At 39.9% G+C, this 6000-nt stretch overlaps 1 long non-coding RNA gene across 2 annotated transcripts in view; it reads left to right on the forward strand.

Moving 5' to 3' along the window:
- LOC102153697 overlaps window positions 1-5078 on the forward strand; it is a 113332-nt gene extending 108254 nt beyond the window's left edge. For both annotated transcript variants that reach the window (XR_005363138.1, XR_005363139.1), the window contains exon 5: window positions 4906-5078. This is a non-coding gene — a long non-coding RNA (uncharacterized LOC102153697). The remainder of the gene's footprint in view (window positions 1-4905) is intronic.
- Window positions 5079-6000: the final 922 nt, after the last annotated feature.

Consider the following 6000-nt stretch of genomic DNA (forward strand, 5'->3'; position numbering starts at 1 on the left):
ACAGAGGGCAGGACTGACCTGAGTCTCAAATCCCTTATCTGCAAATAGGGATAATAATACAATAACCTCTCAACTTATTGTAAAGGTTAAATGAAATAATGCATAAGAATGCCTTCATCCTTGTGTGGTTTGAGGAAGTAATCACCATACTCACTCACTCATGCGAGCTCTTCCTTTTTCTCCATTCATTAGGAGAAATTCACAGAGTTGAATGAAATTGCCAATGTTTGCTATACATATAGTAACTTTAAAAACTACATTTAAACAGACCATAATAAGATATTTAAAACAGATCTACTGTGGTTTCTTTAGTGGGCCCCTTTTCTGAAATTTGTACTTTGAGGCCCAGGGGTTAAGGTTAAGACTCTGTGTTTGTTTGTTTGTTTGTTTGTTTGTTTGTTTTAAAATATTTATTTATTCATTAGAGACAGAGAGGCAGAGATACAGGCAGAGGGAGAAGCAGGCCCCATGCAGGGAGCCCGATGTGGGACTTGATCCCAAGTCTCCAGGATCACGCCCTGGGCTGAAGGCGGCGCTAAAACACTGAGCCACCCAGGGATCCCCCAAGACCCTGTTTATAATAAAAGCTTTTTAATCAAGTGTAACGTACCTGAGCATAGTAATCTCTTCTCCACACTGTAGCCAGAAGCTAGAGTAATTTTCAAATGTGCAGGTCTGATGGGGCCATCCCCCTGCTCCTCCTACTGGCTCTTTAAACTTATTTCCAAGGCCCTTTGGACTTGGGCTCTTCTTCCCTCTCCAGGATATCTCTCCCACCCTCCCCTCCCCATGCCTGTCATAGTGCTCTTCGAAAAAGTGACTGAACAAGGACAGTGCGTTGAATGAATAAGTAAACGAATGAATCAACGAAGAACAAGGCAGTTACAGATTCTAGAGCTTTTAGTGAAGTAGAGATTTCAACAGATGGCCTTCTGGCTGTTGCAGAAAAAAGTTGACTTTGTTTTCAAAGAAAGGGTCTAACTGGGAAACACCAAAGTGTTTGATTTTTTTTTTTAAGGTAATTTTCCCTCATGGTAATTTTCTATCTTGTCAGTTATGTGTCTGGTGTATTTTCTGCAGGACAGACTTCTATAGTTTATAGCAAATGGTTAGCTTTAAATGGAAATCAATTATATTAACAAATGTGTATATGCATTAGATGTATAAGAATAATTAAGAGTGGAGAGATAGAAGTGCCTAACTTTCCCCGAGTGTTTGCATGAAAAACTTTCAATTCTTCAACACAGTGGAAAAGAAATGCGCTGAAAATAAAAATTAGAGCCTGGGTGGCTCAGTTGGTTGAGCAGCTGCTTTCAGCACAGGTCATGATTGCAGGGTCCTGGGATCCAACCACCACCACCACATTAAGAGTGAGATTTGAGCAAAGATAGAAGGAGATATGGGACAGCAGTGTAGGGAAAGAATGCTCCATGTTGATAGATGGGACTATGGTGGGTACATGTACAGCAGCAAGGGACTGAGGAATAATGAGGAAATGAGAAAGAAGGGAGTGGGAAGATAATGGGACCTTGCAGGCCTTTGGAAATATTTTGCTGTCTTTCTTGAATGAACTAAGTAAAAATCCACTGTAGAGTTTTCTGCAAAGACATGTTGTGAACTGATGTCTTATTTTTAAAAAAATCACTCTGGCTGCTGTGTTGAAAATATAGAACAGAGGGGCAAGGACAGAAGGAGGGGGTTTTGGTGTAATCTAGAATAGTGTGATGGTGGCTCAAACTGAGGTGATGGTGTTGTTGAAATGTTGAGTTTGGGAGCAACTGGTCAAGAAAGAATTCTTGAAACATCTTTTGTGCAAAAGATAAGTCCTTTAATAAGGACTGGGACAGGATTCATGGGCACAAAGAACTGCACCAGGGGTTGTGACGGGTGACTCATTGGTTTGGGATAGCATAAGTCTCCAAGGAATTTTGGAAGCAAGGTTTCCAGGACCTCAAGGGGGCTAGCTGTTGTTGGGAAAAGGTCATTTATTACTGTGTAGTAAAACCTTAGTCATGAGACTCTTCAGTTGTATATCAGTGGGTCATACGGTTGGAGGATGATTGCTAAGAGACATCTTGGGAAGTAGGGATAAAGGAAGTTTCCAAAGGAATTTTTATATGTTAAAGAAGACTTACAGGATCTTGAGGGGGTCTGGCTAATGTTAAGCTAAGATTGCCTTTTGCCTTTAGCAAAGTATCAACATTAAGGCAGCTAAGTTCCCAGAGGAAGGTCACTTTGCTTGTTTCAAGGACTTGTCAATGGGCGGTAAGTAGTAAGGAAATTTAGTTTTTTCTTTTGCCTTTGTTTCTCTTTTTTTTTTTTTTTTAAATTTATTTATTTATTTATGATAGTAACAGAGGGAGAGAGAGAGAGGCAGAGACACAGGCAGAGAGAGAAGCAGGCTCCATGCACCGAGAGCCCGACGTGGGATTCGATCCTGGGTCTCCAGGATCGCGCCCTGGGCCAAAGGCAGGCGCCAAACCGCTGCGCCACCCAGGGATCCCTGCCTTTGTTTCTCATATCAATAGTAGTGAAGCAAAGAGAAATAGTTGGATTTTGAATATATTTTTAAGAGACCACATAATTTTCTAACAAACTGTTTGAAAAATAGGAATTAAAGAATGAAAGGCAGTTTTTAAATCTCAGAGCCTGAAAAGAAGGGAGCTGCTATCCACTGGGATAGGAAAGATGTGAGTGGAGCAGGTCAGAGGAAAATATCAGGAATCTACTTTTGGAAGTGCTAGATTTGATAAAAATCAAGATATCTGTGCAGTGCCTTTGAGTAGAGCACTAGATATAGAAGTGTGATCTGGGAAGGAGATGTAAATTTTGTGCTCTCCATAAACTCCATTTAGATCAGCATTCACAATAGAAATGGCTTGTCACAATCCTCCTCAGGAAGTATTTGATCCTTCTAGTTTTAATGAGAAAATATCTTTGTTTGAACCTGTTGCTTTGTTTAGTTTTTTTATCACCTATCTATCACTTTTCAAAGATTGAGGCAAGAGTGATAGATTTAAAACATTTCTTCATTTTTTTAATCCTCCTGAAATCCAGGAAAGTAGGAAGAGTTGTTTTTCTTATACAAGGTCCCTTTTAGTGAGATTTTTCTCAAATTTGTCATTGAGGGTCTCATTCTAGATAATCCTGTTCTTTTTTTTTTTTTTCTTTTTTCTTTACTTTTTCTCTCTCTGTTTAAAAAATCTTGTTCTTGGGATCCCTGGGTGGCGCAGTGGTTTAGCGCCTGCCTTTGGCCCAGGGCGCGATCCTGGAGACCCGGGATCGAATCCCACATCGGGCTCTCGGTGCATGGAGCCTGCTTCTCCCTCTGCCTATGTCTCTGCCTCTCTCTCTCTCTCTCTCTCTCTGTGACTATCATAAATAAATAAAAAAATTAAAAAAAAATCTTGTTCTTTTCAATTTGATTTCAGCTCTTTCAGAATCAGGATATAAATAGAATTTAAAGTCACACAAGTGTCTAGGGCCAAGGGTTGCTGGATTCTGAGTTTATATGAAATATGTAGCAATTTCTAATAGAGGTGATAGGACCATTTGAAAAAAGGAACATTTTGAACCTATCTAAGGTGCTGAGACTTCAGGGACCTAACAACTGGGTCTAGGTTGAAGAATAAGACCTAAAAGAAGATGTTATATTTTAATTTTTTCACAAGATAGATTCCAACTTTTTTTTTACAGTATTTAAAATAGGTTTTTACAATATCAAACAATTTTAAGTTACATGAAAATTTGTTAAATTGCTCCAAAAGCATTGGATTAGGACTGAAGTAATTTGGTTTTAATCCTGATTATTATTTAACTACTTAGCTCTGAAGTCTTTGGGCAAATCTTTAACTTTTGGCATAATAAAAAATGTCATATTTAAAAAATGAGGAACTAATTTTGCAGCTGTTTACCCCTTCCTAGAGTAAGAATGAGATATAATTCAGATTAACATATGAGAAAGCACTTTAAAAGCATAAAGTACTCTACAAATTCAAGGGATTATTTCCCTATTGTCAGCAGTATTATTTAATCCAAGAAGAATTCCATCTAATCATTGACATAAAACATAAAATTTGGCTATTGGCAAAATATAAAGCAGGGATGTACTTGTATTTCTTGAAAGAGAATAGTATTCTTTCAGTAATGGTGTTTCATTGATGAAATGAGTAAGAGTTTAAATATTGAATGATGGCTAATTTCTGTTATATTTCCCATTTGAAATTTTAGATATATAGTTATTTTGCTGAGAGCAAGAAATTATCTGGAAAACTTTACTGAGGGAATAGGCATCTCCCAATGTTGGTCTTGTCTCCCAGTAGCAGATAGCTAGTATAGGTAAAGGGAAATACTAAAAAAAAAATTATTGATCAATTTATTAACACAGATTTAAATTTCACATCTATATCACTGTCCGCATATTCTTGAGCCTTACATGATACTTGTCCTTTGGTTTGTATTTGTTTCTTCAGTTAAAAGTAGGGGACAGGGATGCCTGGGTGGCTCAGCAGTTTAGCGCCTGCCTTTGGCCCAGGGCATGATCCTGGAGTCTGAGGATCGAGTCCCAGTCAGGATCCCTGCATGGAGCCTGCTTCTCTCTCTGCCCCTGTCTCTGCCTCTCTCTCTGTGTCTCTCATGAATAAATAAGATCTTTTTAAAAAGATAAAAAATAAAATAAAATAAAAGTAGAGGACATTTGGCATGTGGATGCTCAATATTTTTAATTGAGCTAAAGTAGTCTAAGCCAGGTCTGGAAATGTAATTCCCTTTGCCAGTGATCGGTTTAGGAAGGCACGTGATACAGTTCTGGCCAATGAGATGTAAGAGGTTGTCTCCTAAGAAAAGAGACACCTGAGAAGAAATGGTGACATTGTCCCACAATGCTTCTTCTCTGTCCTGCCGCAGAAGATGTGACATCTGGAATTGTGACAGTCATCTTGACACCATGAAGGCTTTGAAGTAACAGCAGAAAGATGGGAAGAATCTAGGTCTTCAGTGACAGTTACCGACCTAGTGAATTAACCAACCTTGATTTTTTTCTTTGTGTGTAATAATAAACTCTCTCATTGGTAAAGCCAGTTGAGTAGAAGTTTTCTGTTATTTGTATATGTTGTGCCCAAGATTGCGAATCCGAGAAACCACCAAGGAGCCGACACCGATGCAAACACACGAGGGTTTATTTACAAGCTCGAGCCTGGGTCCAAGTGTACCCGACACAGCGGAGCAGGGACTTGGCCCCCAGACTAAGTAAGAGGTAAGAGGCTTAGCAACTTTATAATTTTTTTTTTTTTTATGATAGTCACAGAGAGAGAGAGAGAGAGAGAGAGAGAGAGAGAGAGAGGCAGAGACATAGGCAGAGGGAGAAGCAGGCTCCATGCACCGGGAGCCCGACGTGGGATTCGATCCCGGGTCTCCAGGATCGCGCCCTGGGCCAAAGGCAGGCGCCAAACCGCTGCGCCACCCAGGGTTCCCGCTTAGCAACTTTATAGGGGCCAGTGGCCAATGGGATACGCAGAAAGGTGCACAGTCATGCTGGTCCCAACACTCGCAGGTGGCCGATTGAGTTACATTTTACCCTAAAGTATCCATTTGAACTGGTCTATCACCGAGCGGATTTCCGATTAGGGTGTGCCCTGGGCTTGACTAGGGTGGGGCAGTGCCCTAAACAGGTCGGCACAAGGCGGGTACAGCACAAAATAGAGTCAGTCCTGCTCTGCTTGTCCAAGGGTAGGGGATTTTGTTAAATTTCCTGGGTCCCACAGTATACAAAAGATTCTCTTGATTATGTTAGTTATACTTCTTGGGCATTTCTAGATACCCCTAGTTTTCTTGAAAAGGAGCAACTAAGGCTAATGTCAATGCTATGGATAACAGCCTACATTGATTAAGGCTTGAGGGCAGAGATTCCATCTGTTTTATGTATTTGTATATACCCAGCCCCTGTGTATAGTGCTTCTTATTCAATAAATGTTAAATGAATAAATAAATTTTCTGTAATTT

This window comes from Canis lupus, chromosome 8 (genome assembly GCF_011100685.1).
Source record: "Canis lupus familiaris isolate Mischka breed German Shepherd chromosome 8, alternate assembly UU_Cfam_GSD_1.0, whole genome shotgun sequence".
Lineage (NCBI taxonomy): Eukaryota > Metazoa > Chordata > Mammalia > Carnivora > Canidae > Canis > Canis lupus.